Source organism: Dipodomys merriami, unplaced genomic scaffold (assembly GCF_024711535.1).
Source record: "Dipodomys merriami isolate MVZ:Mamm:240054 unplaced genomic scaffold, mDipMer1.0.p SCAF_275, whole genome shotgun sequence".
Classification (NCBI taxonomy): Eukaryota; Metazoa; Chordata; class Mammalia; order Rodentia; family Heteromyidae; genus Dipodomys; species Dipodomys merriami.
In genome coordinates, this window is record NW_027204215.1 from 500,888 (window position 1) to 519,533 (window position 18,646).

The following is an 18,646-nucleotide window of genomic DNA, read 5'->3' on the forward strand; positions in this document are numbered from 1 at the left end:
ACCGCCGGCCATGGCAGGAGAGCAGAGGGTGCAGAGGAGGGAGCTTGCAGCACCGGCCCAGCCCCGGTCGACTTGGTTCTCATTAAATAACACTGGTGGGTGCTAGGCTGCCCGAAGGTGCTGCTGTTGGGGCAGGTGTCAGCCTGGCTGTGGTTTGGCCCTGGGGGGAGGGGCGCATCCCAAACCAGAGATGTGGAGTCCCCCCCCCCCCGCCCCGCCGCCCCCTGCCCTCCCCCCGCGTCCCCCCCCCGTGCCCCAGAACGGCAGGAGAGTGGTCAGGCACCTTTGATAAGAGGACTCTGGGACCAATGTCTGTTCTAATTTTACTTTAAAAAATAGTACTTTTAGTTTTGTTTTAATGAATTCTGAAACATCTGTAGAAATTTTGTCTTGGTTTGAGGAAGTTATGCAAATGCTTATGGCTAATAAAGACTAAAGGTGGAAATCAACTCTTGTTCTCTTTTTTCCCTGTTCTTAGATAGCCATTGCTGCCATTGGATAGGTGTGGCTCTGAAGACAGGCCAGGGCTGAGGGCCGCAGGCAGTGGACACTGCCGGCACCGGTGGCTCATACCTGTAATCCCAGCTATGCAGGAAGCTGAGATACGAGAATTGAGGTTTAAAGCCAGCCCAGGCAGGAAAATCTGTGACACATTTATCTCTAACCACCAAGAAGCCAGAAGTAGAGCTGTGTATGGCTCAAGTGGTAGAGTGCTAGCCTTGAGAAAAAAGCTCAGAGACAGTGCCCAGGCCCTGAGTTCGAGCCCCTGGACTGGCACACATACAAAAAAGAAATATCTTGGGCTGGGAAGGTGGCTCAGTGGTAGAGCGCTTGCCTTGCATGCATGAGGCCCTGGGTTCGATTCCTCAGCACCACATAAGCAAAAAGAAAAAAGCCGGAAGTGGCGCTGTGGCTCAAGTGGTAGAGCACTAGCCTTGAGCTGAAGAGCTGAGGGACAGTGCCCAGGCCCAGAGTTCAGGCCCACGACCGGACCCCCCCCCCCAAAAAAAAGAAATATCTTTAGGCCTCATTTCCACATCTGAGACATGAGGACAGCAATACTCATAATTGTTGAGGTTTTTAAAATATAGTAGCACATTAGCAGACATTGAGCACAGTACAGGCAGATGCGTCTGACAGAAATTCAAATGTGGGAAGAAATGGTGCATATTGTCAAGACTGCAGGGTATGGGGGGTCACCTTGGCGGAGGCTCCATGGGGGTCAGGACCTGGGATTCACAAGAACAAGTGAGTTCTGGGATGGAGCCGGGTCTGTGGCACGGCCGAATCTGCCTTCCACTCTGCCCGCCTGGACTGTCCTAGAGTTCTGTGTGCTTCTAGCTCCTGAGCAGCCCACAAGGTACAGTCCTTCCTTCAGAGCAGAGATGGCAAGACCTCCTCTCAGATATTGTCCTGTGTGTGTGTGTGTGTGTGTGTGTGTGCGCGCGCGCATGTGCTTGGGCCTGGGGCTTGGATTCAGGGTCTAGTGCTGTTCCTGAGCTTTTTTGCTCATGGCTAGGGCTCTACCACTCGAGCCACAGTTCCACTTCCAACTTTTTGGTAGTTAATTGGAGAGGAGTCTCATGGACTGTTCTGCTCTGGCTGGCTTTGACTCACGATCCTCAGCTCTCATTCTTATGAGTAGCTAAGATTACAGGCATGAGCCACTGGTGCCCAGCTCCCTTTTTATCAAGAGTGGCTTTGAGTGCTGGGTTGGTGACTCAGTAGTAGAGCACCTGCCTGGCAAGTGCAAGGCTCTGAGCTCACCCCCCAGGACTCCCTACAAATAAAGTGGGCGTCTTTTGGTGGCTGGGCTGTGAGCTGACTTTGTGAGTGGAGCTCGTCTGCTTATAGGTTATCTTACAACATGAGGGCAGGAGTGACACTGAGTATGTCTGCCTGTCTTGCTGCATACATGGAACTGAAGTACCAGGAATAAACACTTTCCAAAACGCAGTGTACCTCCTGCACTAGGGCACGGGCCCCCCCGGAGGGTGGCCATGGAACCTGGTGTAGGGCGACCTCAGGGCAGTGGCTGGGTCTTGGGCGTCACGTTGTGGGCCAGTGAGTGCACATACCTGAGCAGATGGGCTCAGGCCCTGCATATGACGTCTGCTCGGTCGCCACTCCCAGCACTGACCGCCTCCACACTCTAACGGGTGTTTTACAGGACTGTGCAGTTGCCCGTGGCACAGACTGGGCCGTGATGTGTGGGGGCTTGGCCGGCCAGGGGGACTCCGCCCCAGCATCACCGTGCAGTTCTGGAGACCTTGAGCCTCAGGTGCACAGCCTCCTCCTCCCGAGACCCCAGGCTGTCCGGCTGGCATGCTAAGCATGTTTGAAGGGAGAGAAATACCTCCTGCCTGGGCCTGCTCTCCCTCCGCGCTGGGGCTGGGGGCCGGGGTGTGCATGCGTGACTGTGACCTGTGCATGCTGTGCACCAGGGCTGGGTCACTGGAGGAAGGGGACGGTATAGTTGCTTGGCAGCCCTTTTGTAGTGCAGGACACAATGCTGCTACCCTAGGTGCGGCCTGCCTCTCTTTGCCGTTTGCACAGCTTGGTGTGTGTGCAAGAACAGGATGCTAGTTATAGATTATTTTAGCTGAGAGGAGCATTAAGTTTTTGGGAAGTGTGCCCATAACACAAAACAACAGATACTTAGACATCTTTCTAGATGGTTCTGGAGTGTTCTAGAAAAGCTGAATTAACTTGCTTGTTTTCATAGGACTGATAAAATTCAACAGATGGTAGGTTTATCACTGGCTCATCAGTCTTTGAGCTGACCTCTTAAGAGGGCTTTTGCACTTCCCAGTGACTCAGGTTAACATGGTTCTCTTACTTCTGTTACTCTTTCAGCAGTGGGCTGACCTCCTACCTATCCGTAGTCATTGTCTACTGACCAGAAAGCATGGAAAGTCCCATTTGTAGCTCCAACTGCATGCACTGATGCAGCCAGTACCTGCGTGCCTGCATGGCCTTTGTGGTCCCTGGAGAGCTACCATAAGAACAGAGTGACTTTGATTTACTCAAGCCAGTTGGACAGACCGGCTGACCTCAAGTATAGGAGGCTGACACGGTGTGGCCACGGCACCATTTCACCTGTGGTGACCCCCTAGTGCTGTAGGTGCACTGTCCAAGTCCTGAAGCGGCCGGGGGGGGTGGTGTCTCTTTCCCAGGCCTGTGACTGGCCGCTGGATTGGAGATCTAGGCAGGAGGTCTCACTGTGGAGAGTGTACCTTGCTTTTTGTTTTTTTTTTTTGTCCTGGGGCCTGAACTCAACCTCGGTGCTGTCCCTCAGCTCTTCAGCTCAAGGCGAGCACTCTACCACTGAGCCACCTTCCCAGGCCTTTCATTTTGTTTTGTTTTAGAGTATCTCCTAAGCCAGGGGCAGTGGCTCATACTAGTAACCCAAAAGGAGGATTTTGAGTCCCTGGTAAACCTGGGCAAAGGTCGTGGCAGAACCTATCTTGAAGACAATAGGGTTGCTGGGTATTGGTGGCTTATGCTGTAATCCTAGCTACTCAGGAGTCTGAGATCTGAAGACCATTGTACAAAGTTAGCCTGGGCAGCTATGATTAAAAAACAAAACTCTGTGGCACTCTTACCTCCAGCTAATAGCAAAAGGCCCACCGTGCTTCTGGAACTCTGGAAAGCCTGCTAGTTGTCCTTGGTTCACATGGGTGAGACTGATTTCCTGTGCGGGGACATGGGAGGCAGAAATTGTCCACCTTGCTGTCACTCCGAGCCCGGGACCTCTGACCTCCGACCTCCAGGCCTGACCTGAGGTGTGGCAGCGCGCCCCCAGCCGGGTGGTTCCAGTCCCATCCCAGGCACCCGGAACCAGCTCCGCAAGGAGCCTCATGATCCATTGAGCAAGTTCCAGTGGACACAGGGCCGTGAACTCTGTGTTCACTGTGCTCTGACAGGCTTGGGAGCAGCCCTGGCCTGAGGGCCTCGCTCTCCTGTTCCCTCCAGCCCCTCCTCCACCCTCGGCTCACCCTTCTGGGTGAGAAAGCTAAATTGTTTTGTTTCATTTAAAGTATGTCTCTAAGGCTGGGCACCGGTGGCTCACATCTGTGATCCTAGCTACGCAGGAGGCTGAGAACTGAAGATCATGGTTTGAAGCCAGCCCAGGCAGGAAAGTCCATGAATTAACCACCAGAAAACCTGAAGCGGCGATGTGGCTCAAGTGGTAGAGCTCTAGCTAGCCTTGAGCAAAAAAATCTCAGGGAAAGGGCTCAGGACCTGAACTGAAGCCCCATGACCCACAAAAACACAAGTAATAAAATGAAATATTTCTGTAAGGTACAAAGTTCAAAACCAGCCTTGGCAGCCCAGGACTCTGTCCAAAATAAAGATGTTGACGTTTCTCTGATTTTGTTTTCAGGGTTTTCCCCATATAGGTGGAGGCTGTACAAGGCCTGTGAAATCATTTCATATGTGACAGGACAAATATGCTTCTCTTCTACTTTTAACTTCCTGCATTGATGGTTTTGTGTGGCCTGTGATGGGTGTTATAAATATCTGAATAGCCCCTAGCAGAAAAAAGCACAGCATTTGATTCATACGGGTTAAAAATGCCAGTTCCTGAAACTAAGTGCGATGGTCACTTCTGGTGGCTCTGGCCTGGGGGCTGCGGTGTGTTTCTGGCGATCGCACACTCAGTAGGCATGCCCTGCCCCGGCACCATTGCCCGCAGGAGGCTGTCTCTGGAGCCATGGGGGTCGCGGCCAAGGGACAGCCTGTTCCCCAGGAAGTGCACCCGTGTGCTCTGGAGCCTGCAGTGAGCCAGAGGCTCCTCCAGGATCTGCCCAGCCGTAGCAGCTTCGGGCACTGACGCTCTGCTCCTTGGGATTGACGGCAGGTGGCCACTGACCAGTCGTCTTTGTAGAGGCTGACGGGGCCAGGTGAGTGCAAGCCGGCAAAGCCCTGGTGGTACAAGTTGTGTCCAGCTGCCTCCCATCTGGCAGTTGATACCAGACGTCTGATTCCAGATGGATGTCTCTGGTGACCTGGCGCTGGGCTGGGCAGTCTTCTCTGACTGGCTCTGCGTGATCCTGTTGGGGATGCCAGGTGCTTCCTTCCAGCACCTTCCCTAGGCCTGGGTGTGCCCGCCCAGCCCAGGGTGGCCTGGCCGCAGGTGCTGATGGGTGTACTCTAAGTCAGTGACGCTGGGCTGGAAACACTTCCGCCACTGCCACTGTCCAGGCGGAACGGGCTTCTGTGGGCACCTTTCCATTCCAGGCTTAGTTGCCTTGGACAGCGAGAGGGCTGTGTTGAGCCACTCAGACCCGTCCAGGATGTCTCCGGTGAGCGTGCCTGCTGGGGGTGATCACAGAGCGGGGGGGGGGGGTCTCCGTGCTGCAGCGTGGTCATGCCCGGATCCAAGCAGAGCTTAGGCACACGCAGACTCCAAGTGGGGGTCACGGAGGGTCAGAGAGAGAGGCAGCCGTCGTGGGGAGCAGAGCCAGCCGCTCCTGCCGTGCTACTTTCCACAAGCATATGAGGACCAGGCGCAGCCACGCCGCTGCCCTGGGCAGTCACCTTGCGCGTGGTGCTGGCAAAGGTTCAGTTACTCAAAATGGCTTCATTGTGTCTGTTGTCTTAGTGGCACAAACGGTTGGGTGCCAGCTCACTTCCACAGAGCAGGTGGCTGGAGGCCTGGGGGCCGCTGGGGGCCTTCCCAGGCAGCACAAGCCCAGCCCTATGAGGCTCCGGCATGGCCAGCTGCTCTCCAGCAGGGGAGCAGGGTCTGGGGCAAGGCGCCTCCCTGCTGGTCCCACCCTGCCCACGGGTCCTCAGTGTCCGTACGCCACCCTCATGGCTTGTCTGTGTGGAGAGTGTCTCCAGCCTCCCTTCCTGGAGGAGTGCGGTTCTCTACAGGGTAGCCACTTGGGCCTGAAGTTGATGAGGTGCTTTTCTATAAAGGCTCCTCCTCCTCCTCTTCCTCCTCCTCCTCCAACTCCTCCTCCTCCTCCTCCTCCTCCTCCTCCAACTCCTCCTCCTCCTCCTCCTCCTCCTCCTCCTCCAACTCCTCCTCCACTCCTCCTCCTCCTCTTCCTTCTTGTCGTGCGCCTTGAACTCTGGGCCTGGGTGCTGTACCTGAGCTCTTCAGCTCAAGGCGAGCGCTCTACCACTTGAGCTACAGTGCCACTTTCGGTTTTCTGGTGGTTTATTGGAGATAAGAGTTTCATGGACTTTCCTGCTCGGGCTGGCTTTGAACCGCTATCCTCAGATCTCAGCCTCCTCAGTAGCTAGGATTACAGGCGTGAGCCCCTGGCGCCCGGCTCTATAAAGGTCTTCTGAGCTGTGGTTTTGTGAGTGCTGGTGTCTGTGGCTCTTTCCCCTGTGCAGATGTCTGCTCCTTGGGGGTTAATGACCAGTGACCACCATGAACCCCGAGCCCCTCCGTCCCAGCACTGGGACCTCTCCCCGCAGCCCCTCCGTCCCAGCACTGGGACCTCTCCCCGCAGCCCCTCCGTCCCAGCACTGGGACCTATCCATTTAAATGTATTCTTTTCTCTCTTTGTTGGTCACCATGCATCTGCTCACTTTTGCAGCTCAGACACACAAGGCAGGATGAGTCTGCCTAAGGTTGGGGGGCCTGGAAAGCCCTGGGTAGCCAGGAGATGTGGCACTAGAGGCTGTTAGCTGCTGGTCTTTGTTGTCTAAAGCAGGGTCCAGTGGCGGTGCTTGGGGAGTCGCGTGCAGGCTGCGTTGTAGAGACGTCTGGTGCTCTTAGCCAAGGGAGTCTGGTTGAATTTTGAAAACAATTTAAAAATTTAGACAGTTTCCACAGGCCCTGAGGGAAATGGGTTGTGGTGGGGTTAAAGGAAATGGATACAGAAAACAAGGTGGCCATATTTCTTTGCTACATTTGACATTATTTCCTCTAAAATGGCATAGATATTCAACATGTAAATCTTGAATGGGCTGTTTAGATTTTGTCTCCCATACTTCATTGGACTTTTTAAAGAAGGATTTCATTAAAAATACATGGCTCGGGGCTGGGAAGGTGGCTCAGCGGTAGAGTGCATGCCTTGCAAGCATGAGGCCCTGGGTTTGATTCCTCAGCACCACATAAACAGAAAAAGCCAGAAGTGGTGCTGTGGCTCCAGTGGTAGAGCGCTAGCCTTGAGCTGAAGAGCTGAGGGACAGCGCCCAGGCCCAGAGTTCAGGCCCCATGACCGGCAAAAAAAAAAAAAAAATACATGGTTCAAGAATTGATTTTTTTAGTTTTTCAAAAGTGTATCATTAGCGGGGTGCTGGTGGCTCATGCCTGTAATCCTAGCTACTCAGGAGAGAGATCTGAGGATTGTGGTTCAAAGCCAGCCCGGAGAAAGTGCGTGAGACTCTTATCTCCAATTAACCACCAGAAATCTGGGAATGGCACTGGGGCTCTAGTGGTAGAGCACTAGCCTTGAGCTGAAGAGCCTGAGGGACAGCGCCCAGGCCAGAGTTCAAGCCCCATGATGGGCAAAAAAAGTATATTATTTAGGGTTTGGAATGTGGCTTAGTGGTAAAGTGCTTGCCTAGCATGCATGAAGCCCTGGGTTCAAGTCCTCAGTACCACATACACAGAAAAAGCCAGAAGTGGTGCTGTGGCTCAACTGGTAGAGTGCTAGTCTTGAGCAAAAGAAACTCAAGGATAGTGCCCAAGTCCTGCGTTCAAGCCCCAGGACTGGCAAAAAAAATGAAGTGTATGATTTAATCTCTCCTGAAAGCATGATTTCAATCATAAAAGGCAGCTGTGCAGGTCCATCTGCCCCCAGAGACAGAACAAGTATTACAGAAACCCAGTCTTCGCTGTCTTCAAGAGAAGACGTTATTCCGAACTGCCTGTGCATTTCCATCCACAGTGTCCAGCATCTGATGGGAGGTTACCGCATGTGCTCACCATCAAGATCCAGTGCCTGAGCCACCAGGAACGGTCGCAGACACTGCCGATCGGGAGGTCGAGAACTAGCAAAATCAAAGACAAGGACAAGATAGATGAAAAAAGATGGAGGACTTCAAGAGAATCTGAAGGAGAATCAAGTGGGCATTTTGGACCTAAAAATACATCTGCAATTAAGGATTCAGTGGCTAGCTTGAGAGCAGTCTGGACATGTTAAAGGCACCAGAAGGTAAGGTGATGAGCTGGAGCAGATGGCAGGAGAACTCTGTGCTAAAAACACAGAGGAGGGAGAGAACGGGAGCCAAGCAGGAGACACGGCAAATGCACGTGCAGTCGGTGTTTCAAAGGCAGGGGAGAAGAGACAGTAGTGGAAGAGATAGCAACTCAGAATTTTTCACAACCAACAAAGGATGTCAGTGAACACACACACACACACACACACACACACACTCAGCCAAAACAAGAGTAGAAAACAACACCTAGGTACATCATGGCCAAACTTAAAAGCCAAAGACAAAAAGAAGAATCCTAAAAGCAGTCACAGAAGAGGGGACATCAAGGCTTGTGGCTGTTGCCTGCAAGAGTCTCCAGTTGGAGACAGCGCTCCTTCCCCTGCAGGCAGTGAAGAGGAACACTCAGTGGAGAAGAGACACCCAGCCAGGGACCACTACGCCTCCTCAAGGAGTCATGGAACGAAGAAAGGAAGCGAAGGACCGGCTGTGCAAGTAAGAGCTGCAAGTTCCTAGAGTTTGACATAAAAACCGAAAGCACAGGTGACCAACGCTGCTAGCTGCTGACGGCATACGCTCACAGTGAGCAGGGGCTGCCCGAGAATGGAACCTTCATGAAGAGAAGAACGGTGATGCCTGATTAACTTGAAAGAGGGAAGAACAGGGGAAGGAACAGAAACATGAAGGACAGATCGGAAGAATACCTGGGCCTCAGCCGCTCCTTGCATAACTGTGCCATGCACCTGTAACTGCCTCACTCCGTAGGTGGAGCAGGCCATGGTTCCTGTCTCTAAAACAAACCCTATCCTACTACAAGTGGACTAGACACCCCCCCAAAAAAATCAGGGTGGTTTTTTTGAGACAATGTTACTCAGGCTGGCCTTGAACTCTTAGACTGAAGCAGTCCCCATCCTTACCCTCCAAGCACTAAGACTAAACTATTTGCTGTTTATAAATGGCAGACCCAGAAAACTAAAGGAAAAAACAAAAGGGTCAATTCAATAATCAATACAGGAGCCTAGACGTGTGTGCTTCCGACAGTAGCTCTGGTGATGTGTGAGGCTGGGAGGTCAGGATGGATTGTAGACTCCTGGAGACCTATGGAGCAGTAAGCAAAATTTCGAGAGGGGAGTAGGCTACAGCAATGTATGTCTTCAGTGTACCGGTATTGGGGCTCAGGGCCTTGAGCCCTCAATCAGCCCTCTTGACCAAGGCTGGTACTCTATCACTTGAGCCATACCTTCAGATCTGGCTTTATGCTGTTAATTGGAGCTGAGAATCCCTTGAATTTGTCTGCTTGGCTGGCTTTGAATTGTGACCCAGGGATCTCAGCTTCCTGAGTAGCTAGGATTATAGGCATGAGCACTGGCATGTGGGTTGGAACATAGGTGTCAGTGTTCTTTCAGTCTTGAACTCCTGGAATACATCTACCTGCTTGCTTTCTATTTTTATTTTGCTGTGTTGTTGGATTCGACTTGCTAGTTTGTCTTGTATTTGTGCTCACAGACATGTCAGCCTATAACAACACCATTAGCCACCGTTAAGCCACACAATGAAGAGTATTCCAAACACACAGGACACTTTTACCACGAGGCACAACTTTCGGGACTGAAGCTATGCAGTGAGTTCCATCACTACACCAGACCCAGGCTGGGAATCACAGCAAAGATGATAGATTATACCAGACCCAGGCTGGGAATCACAGCACAGATGATAGATTATACCAGACCCAGGCTGGAGATCACAGCAAAGATGATAGATTATACCAGACCCAGGCTGGAGATCACAGCACAGATGATAGATTACACCAGACCCAGGCTGGGAATCACAGCACAGATGATAGATTATACCAGACCCAGGCTGGAGATCACAGCAAAGATGATAGACTATACCAGACCCAGGCTGGAGATCACAGCACAGATGATAGATTATACCAGACCCAGGCTGGGAATCACAGCACAGATGATAGATTATACCAGACCCAGGCTGGGAATCACAGCACAGATGATAGATTATACCAGACCCAGGCTGGAGATCACAGCACAGATGATAGATTATACCAGACCCAGGCTGGAGATCACAGCACAGATGATAGATTATACCAGACCCAGGCTGGGAATCACAGCACAGATGATAGATTATACCAGACCCAGGCTGGAGATCACAGCAAAGATGATAGATTATACCAGACCCAGGCTGGGAATCACAGCACAGATGATAGATTATACCAGACCCAGGCTGGAGATCACAGCAAAGATGATAGATTATACCAGACCCAGGCTGGAGATCACAGCACAGATGATAGATTATACCAGACCCAGGCTGGGAATCACAGCACAGATGATAGATTATACCAGACCCAGGCTGGGAATCACAGCACAGATGATAGATTATACCAGACCCAGGCTGGGAATCACAGCACAGATGATAGATTATACCAGACCCAGGCTGGGAATCACAGCACAGATGATAGATTATACCAGACCCAGGCTGGAGATCACAGCACAGATGATAGATTATACCAGACCCAGGCTGGGAATCACAGCACAGATGATAGATTATACCAGACCCAGGCTGGAGATCACAGCACAGATGATAGATTATACCAGACCCAGGCTGGGAATCACAGCACAGATGATAGATTATACCAGACCCAGGCTGGAGATCACAGCAAAGATGATAGATTATACCAGACCCAGGCTGGGAATCACAGCACAGATGATAAATTATACCAGACCCAGGCTGGAGATCACAGCAAAGATGATAGATTATACCAGACCCAGGCTGGGAATCACAGCAAAGATGATAGATTATACCAGACCCAGGCTGGAGATCACAGCAAAGATGATAGATTATACCAGACCCAGGCTGGAGATCACAGCAAAGATGATAGACTATACCAGACCCAGGCTGGAGATCACAGCACAGATGATAGATTATACCAGACCCAGGCTGGGAATCACAGCACAGATGATAGATTATACCAGACCCAGGCTGGAGATCACAGCACAGATGATAGATTATACCAGACCCAGGCTGGGAATCACAGCACAGATGATAGATTATACCAGACCCAGGCTGGAGATCACAGCAAAGATGATAGATTATACCAGACCCAGGCTGGGAATCACAGCACAGATGATAGATTATACCAGACCCAGGCTGGGAATCACAGCAAAGATGATAGAATCTCTAACTGCTTCTGTACCCAATAGAGTAAATAATAAAATAAAAAATAAATTATAAAATATTTTGAACCTAATGATAATAAAAAATACCACACCAAAACTTTAGACTCATCCGAAACAGTATAGCTCTAATTGCCCTTATTAGAAAAGAAAGAGGCCGGGTGCCGGTGGCTCACACCTGTCATCCTAGCTACTCAGGAGGCTGAGATCTGAGGATCACAGTTCAAAGCCAGCCGGGGCAGGAAAGTCCGTGAGACTCTTATCTCCAATAAACCACTAGAAAACTGGAAGTGGCCCTGTGGCTCAAGTGGTAGAGCACTAGCCTTGAGCTGAAGAGCTGAGGGACAGTGCCCAGGCCCAGAGTTCAAGCCCATGACAGAAAGAAAGAAGGAAAGAAAGAAAGAAGAAAGGAAGGAAGCTCTAAAGTTCCTGTACAAAGAAGAAAGTGTTTGATTCAGTGGCTCATACCTGCAATCCCAGCTTCTTGGGAGGCAGAGATTGGAAGGATTGATGTTTGAGGCCAGCCCAGGCAATAAAAGTTAGGGAGGCTGGGTGGCGGTGGCTCACGCCTGTAATCCTAGCTACTCAGGAAGCTGAGATCTGAGGATCGAGGTTCAAAGCTAGGGCAGGAAAGACTGTATGATTCTTTTTTTGTTTTTAATTGTGAAAATACCATACAGAGGGGTTACAGTTACATGCACAAGATAATGAGTACATTTCTTATCAAGCATTGTTGCCTTCTCCTTTGTTTCCCCTTCCTATGACCATGAGACTCTTATCTCCAATAAACCACTCAGAAAACTGGAAGTGGTACTGTTGCTCAAGTGGTAGAGCACTAGAGTTGAGCTGAAGAGCTGAGGGACTGTGTCCAGGCCCAGAGTTCAAGCCCCACAACCGACCAAAAAAAAAAAAAAAAAAAAAAGGGAGGTTCTGTTTTAAGTAATAAGCCAGGCATGATGATATGTACCTGTCATCTAAGCACTCAGGAGGCTGAGGTAGGAGGATTGTGAATTTGAGGCCAGAAAAGGCTATGTAGCAAAACCTTGTATCAAGCAAAGAAGGAAACAGTCCAAAGAAAGGACAGGAAGGAGTCGGGCGCCAGTGGCTCACTCCTGTAATCCTAGCTACTCAGGAGGGATCCCAGTTCAAAGCCAGCCTGGGCAAGAAAGTCTGTGAAACTCTTATCTCCAATAAACCACTAGGAAACCGGAAATGGTGCTGTGGCTCAAGCGGTAGAGTGCTCGCCTTGAGTTGAAGAGTGCAGGGACAGCGCCTAAGTCCAGAGTTCAAGCCCCAGGACCGACAAAAAAAAAAAGAAAGGACAGGAAGGAAATGTAGAGCAGGTCTGTGGAATAGAAACTAGACATACAAAAAGGACACAAAGGGGCTGGGAAGGTGGCTCAGTGGTAGAGTGCTTGCCTTTTATGCATGAAAGGGTTCAATTCCTTAGCACCACATAAGCAGAAAAAGCCGGAAGTGGCTCTGTGGCTCAAGTGGTAGAGGGCTAGCCTTGAGCTGAAGAGCTGAGGGACAGCACCCAGACCCAGAGTTCAGGCCCCACGACCAACCAGAAAAAAAAAAGGACACAAAATGAAAAATGAACTATGTAGGCTAGGAATGTGGCTTAGTGGTAGAGTGCTTGCCTAGCATGCATGAAGCCCTGGGTTCGATTTCTCAGCACCACATACACAGAAAAAAACAGAAGTTGGGGCTGGGAAGATGGCTCAGTGGTAGAGCGCTTGCCTTGCATGCATGAGGACCTTGGTTCGATTTCCCAGTACCACATAAGCAAAAAGAAAAAAACTGGAAGTGGCGCTGTGGCTCAAATGGTAGTAGAGCACTAGCCTTGAGCTGAAGAGCTGAGGGACAGCACCCAGGCCCAGAGTTCAGGCCCCACAATCGGACCCCCCCCAAAAAAAGCCAGAAGTGGCGCTGTGGCTTAAGTGGTAGAGCGCTAGCCTTGAGCAGACGTAGCTCAGGGGCAGTGCCCAGGCCCTGAGTTCAAGGCCCACGACTGACAAAAGAAAAGAAAACAAACAGTGCCAAAGGCTTGTGTGTTGACAATAAAACTGACAAATGGTCAAAAGTGACCAAGAGGAAAGCACCATTTACCGATCAGAGTTGTAGAAAAGTCATTACTGCAGATCCTACAAATACTGGAAAGATGCTAAGAGAATATGGTTAATAGCCTTATGCCAGTAGATCGGTTGAGCTGGAGAGAAGTGGAAAATGGGAGCAGAAAGGAAGAGACGTCCACAGGCTCTGGTTTACTGAGAAACTGAATTATAATCGAAAGCCTTCCTACAGACCCTTAGCCCTCTTAAATTCTTAGAACATTAATGGGATAAAGAGGGTCAGCCACTATCAGAGCCGCTCAGGGACTAAGCAGGCACCTTGCCTGTCTGGTCCCTACCCCTACCAGGCCTCCCAGGAAGGAGAGCTCTAGGCACTGGGCTCCGCTGCCCTTATCTCAGGCAGGTGCAAACGTGCCTGGAACATGAGGTGAACCGGACATTTGAACATCACAGCAGCAGACTAAAGGAGGGGGAAAACAAACAACCTCTTAGGGCTGGGAAGGTGGCTCAGTGGTAGAGCGCTTGCCTCGCATGCATGAGGCCCTGGGTTCGATTCCTCAGCACCACATAAGCAGAGAAAACCAGAAGTGGCGCTGTGGCTCAAGTGGTAGAGTGCTAGCCTTGAGCTGAAGAGCTGAGGGACAGCGCCCAGGCCCAGAGTTCAGGCCCCACAACCAGACCCCAAAAAAAACAAAAAACAAAAAACACCTTTTACCCCAATACAGAAAACATTCTTGCTGGGGCACTGGTGGCTCACGCCTGTAATCCTAGCTACTCAGGAGTCTGAGATCTGAGGATCGCGGTTCAAAGCCAGCCCGGGCAAGAAAGACCGTGAGACTCCTATCTCCAATAAACCACCAGAAAACTGGAAGTGGCGCTGTAGCTCAAGTGGTAGAGCGCTCGCCTTGAGCTGAAGAGCTGAGGGACAACGCCCAGGCCCAGAGTTCAAGCCCCACGACCGACAAAAAAAAAAAAAAAGAAAACATTCTTGAAAATTAGTAGCATTTGTGATTAAAAAAAAAAACCAACAACATTTCAACAAACCTGGAATAGAAGGAATAATTTGATAAAAAGTAAAAGGTGTCATTTTTTCCCAGCACCACAAAAAAGTAAATAACACAAAATAAGATCTACAAACGTAGCGTGAGGATTCATGACACGGTCACTACAGCGGTCCCTGCTGCACGATGTAGCTGGGCTGGGATTCTGTGGCTCAACAACTGTGTGGCACTTCACACCTGACACCCTCTCCTCTCAGACAGTGGATGGGACGGAGGTTTGAGGGCAGTCAGGGCAAAAGCTCATGAGCCCTTATCTCAACCAGTGAAAGCTAGATGTGGTGGCGTATCCCTGCCTGACAGCCGCATAAATAGGATCAAATTCTAAGCTGGGCAGGGCTCGTGTGGTAGAGTGCCAATGTGTGAGCCTGTGTTCAAATCCCAGTACTGGCCCAAACAAAAGTTCAGACTTCCATCTTGTGCTGGGCCTCGCTGCTGGCCCGTGGCTGGAGTCGCAGCTCCGCCAGCCACAATCTCCTGGGTGGACAGCCAGCGCGGCCGCCTCGCCGTGTGGCTCAGCTGCTGCGTCTGGTAGGCTGGGCACACCCAATGTGTTTTGGCTTGAAGGGTGCAGCCCCCTTGTTCGCTGGGCGTCTGTACTTGGGTCTGGATTTGAGAGTAAGAGTGCACGCGCCGGGTCCACGTTACCGCTGTCCCCGGTGCTTCTGGAAGCTCGGGTGGCGGCCGGCTCCCCTCCCCCGAGATCTTTAGGCATGTCCTTGCCCAGCCCAGGCCCACTGTTCATCCTCAGCAGTATAATAAAACAGAAATCAAAGGACTAGACATGGCACACATGAGATCGAAGCAAGAGGAAGCTAAGTTTGAGGCCAGTTTGTAGGGGGAGGGGTTGATTCCAACATTACTCAGCCTTGGCCCAGCCTATGGGGAGAGGGCAGGACGCAGGCCGACTTCATGAGGTGTGTAGGGGTCAGCGGGTTTAAATCTGAATCACTTTAACATAGGGACTGCCCTGGCTGCTGGCACCTGCCTGGGAAATTAGAGCGGGGACCAAGGGTTCTCCACCCCCACCCCCACCCCCACCCCGGACTGGAGAGAGGCTCTTGGGCTGCGGGGAGTGTGCGGACACCTCTGCGTCCAGCAGGGGCCGCTCCAGCACACGGCACCAGCAGTCCTGGAGGGAAGTGAACCTCCAGCCCTGCTGTGTCTGAGGGACGGAGGAAGAGCTGTGGGCTCCGGGGATGTGTCCCTGGTGTGGCGGTGGGGCGGCTGGGTGCTGTCCTCACAGCCAGGTCCAGATGGCCTGCAGCCTGCTCCTCGGGGATCCATTAAGCTTGCCTAGTTCGTCCAAACAACACCGCATCCAGATTTTAGGGCCCACCACGAGACCACCTGTTTCAGCTTCATGATCCTGTGTATTTTTCAGTTTATGTGAATTATTCTTTTTTGTGGATTGTTTTATGCCAGTACTAGGACTTGAACTCAAGACCTCATAGGTTTTTTTTTTTTTTTTTTTTTTGCCAGTACTGGGGCTTGAACTCAGGGCCTGGGCACTGTCCCTAAGCTTCTTTAGCTTAAGGCTAGCACTCTACCACTTGAGCCACAGCACCATTTCTGGCTTTTTCTGTGTATGTGGTACTGCAGAATCGAATCCAGGGCTTCCTGCGTGCTAGGCAAGTGCTCTACCACTGAGCCACATACCTAGCCCACGACCTCATTCTTTTGCTTGACCTTTTCACTTATGGCTAGTGCTCCTCCACTGAGCCATTCCTCTGGTTCTAGCTTTTTGCTGGTTAATAGGAGATAGGAGTCTTGGATTTGTCTGCCTGGGTTGGCTTCCAACTGCGATCCTCAAATCTCAGCTTGTTTTTTTTTTTTTTTTTTTTTTGTCGGTCGTGGGGCTTGAACTCTGGGCCTGGGCGCTGTCCCTCAGCTCTTCAGCTCAAAGCTAGTGCTCTACCACTTGAGCCACAGCACCACATCTGTTTTCTGAGTGGTTCATTGGAAATAAGAGTCTCATGGCCATTCCTGCTCGGGCTGGCTTTGAACCGGGATCCTCAGATCTCAGCCTCCTGAGCAGCTGGGATGATAGGTGTGGGCACCGGCGTCCAGCTAGAGCTCAGCTTCTTAGTAGGCAGGATTGTAGGTGTGAGCTGCTGGCCCCCTGTCCTCATGTGGGTTTGTAAGACTCAGTGTTTAGGAGGTGAACTGGCATTGGTGCTGCTCTAACAGTGGCAGACCCAGGTTTGCTTGTTTGGAGACAGTTTTGCTATGGAGCCCAGAGTGGCCTCTAATTCATGATTCTCCAACCCCAGTATTTTCCAACCTAAGATTACAGGTGTGTACCACCAACAAAAATTGTTTTAAAAACTGGGCACTGGTGGTTTATACCTGTAATCCTAGCTACTCAGGAAGCTGAGATCTGATAATCCAGGTTTGAAGCCAGTCTGGGCAGGAAAGTCTGTAAGACCACCAGAAAACTGGAAGTGGCGCTGTGGCTCATATGCTAGAGCGCTGGCCTTGAGCTGAAGAGCTGAGGGCTAGTGCCCAGGCCCTGAGTTCAAGGCCAAGACCAACGGGGGGGGGGGGGGGCGGGAGAAGGTAATGTAAAAGCTCATTATAGGTCTGATAGCTTGAAACCCGGGAAGCATGGGTTGAGCAGGGTGTTTGTGGTGGAAGAGATAGCAGAACAAGGAGGGGATACTTTGCTGTCTGGTGTGGGCCTGAGTCAGACCACAAAGCCTGCTGTCAGGAAGGCCAAGGAAGAGCCTGGATTCCCCCTTGTGTCTGTCTGGTTGGTTTTGGCTGGTACTGGGCTTAGATTCAGGGCCTTGAGCTCTTACTTGGCTTTTTCACTCAGAGTGGACCCTTTAACCTTTGAGTCATGCCTCCAGTTCTGGCTTTTTACTAGTTATTTGAAGATCGGAGGTTTAGATCTGTCTGCCTCGGCTGGCTTTGAACCGTGGTCCTTGGATCTCAGCCTCCTGAGTCACTAGAATGGTAGATGTGAGCTGCTGCTGTCTGGCTACAGGTCGACCCTCTTGGGAGATGTCAGGTGTGGACGGCTTGTGTCATTTTCTCCTGGGGTGAGTGCCCTGCCCCCCATGTGCCCCTCACCCTCACTACCTGGGTACCCAGCGTGAGCACCTGGGCAGGCCCCGCCTCCCTGGGAACCTGGCAGCCCTGAGACACTGGGGCTGGCCACAGGAGCTGGGCATAAGGGCAGGGGCAGGTTCTGGCAGATGTGGCGAGGGGCGTCAGCAATGCACTGTGTCCGGCAGTCCAGAAGTGGAGATGGTTTAAATGTTCAGACATAGTCTTCTAATATGTTACGCTAGACCCAGACATTGAGAGGAAGTGTGGTTAAAACCATGGTTTGAATAATATTCTGTACAATGTACACGTTACAAGTCTAGGTTTGTTTGGTTTTGTTTTTGTGCTGGTACTTGAATTCAGTACCGAGCTGGGTGAGGTTTTGTCTCCTTACCAGCGGTCATGTCTGCGCTGTCCCGGGCCTTGGTCTACTGACTAGTCCGGGGTGGGGGTGGGGGGCTGGCCAGGGTGGGAAGGGGTGAGGGGGCGGGATGGGAGGGGTGGAGGGTCTGGCTGGGGTGGGAGGGAGTGGGGGGGGCTGGCCAGGGTGGGAGGGGCTGAGGGGGGCTGGCCAGGGTGGAAGGGGGTGCGGGGAACTGGCCGGGGAGGGGCTGGCCGAAGTGGGAGGGGGTGAGGGGGACTGGCGGGGGGGGGGTTGGCCTGAGTGGAAGGGAGTGCGGGGAACTGGCCAGAGGGGGGACTGGCCAGAGTGGGAGGGGGTGAGGGGGGCTGGCCGGGGTGGCTGAGGTGGGGGTGGGGCTGGCCGGGGTAGGAGGGGGTAGAGGGGCTGGGGGGTGGGGGGGCTGGCCGGGGTAGGGGGGGTGGGGGGGCTGGGGGGTGGGGGGGCTGGCCGGGGTAGGGGGGGTGGGGGGGCTGGGGGGTGGGGGGGGCTGGCCGGGGTAGGAGGGGGTGGGGGGGCTGGGGGGGTGGGGGGGCTGGCCGGGGTGGCTGAGGTGGGGGTGGGGCTGGCCGGGGTAGGGGGGGTGGGGGGGGCTGGCTGGGGTAGGGGGGGGTGGGGGGGCTGGCTGGGGCAAGGGGGCCTGGCCCGGGCGAGACCTGGCAGTCCCTGTAGCTCAGGCCCACTTGGCCGGGGCTCCTGGCTTGTCCTCAGCGCCTTGGCTGCCCTGTGGCTGCCCTGTGGCCTGGG

At 52.4% G+C, this 18,646-nt stretch overlaps 1 protein-coding gene across 2 annotated transcripts in view; it reads left to right on the top strand.

Moving 5' to 3' along the window:
- The window catches only part of LOC138837758 (zinc finger and BTB domain-containing protein 46), a 63,433-nt gene that overhangs the window by 29,519 nt on the left and 15,268 nt on the right, over nt 1-18,646 (top strand). The gene's annotated exons all lie outside the window — the stretch shown is intronic.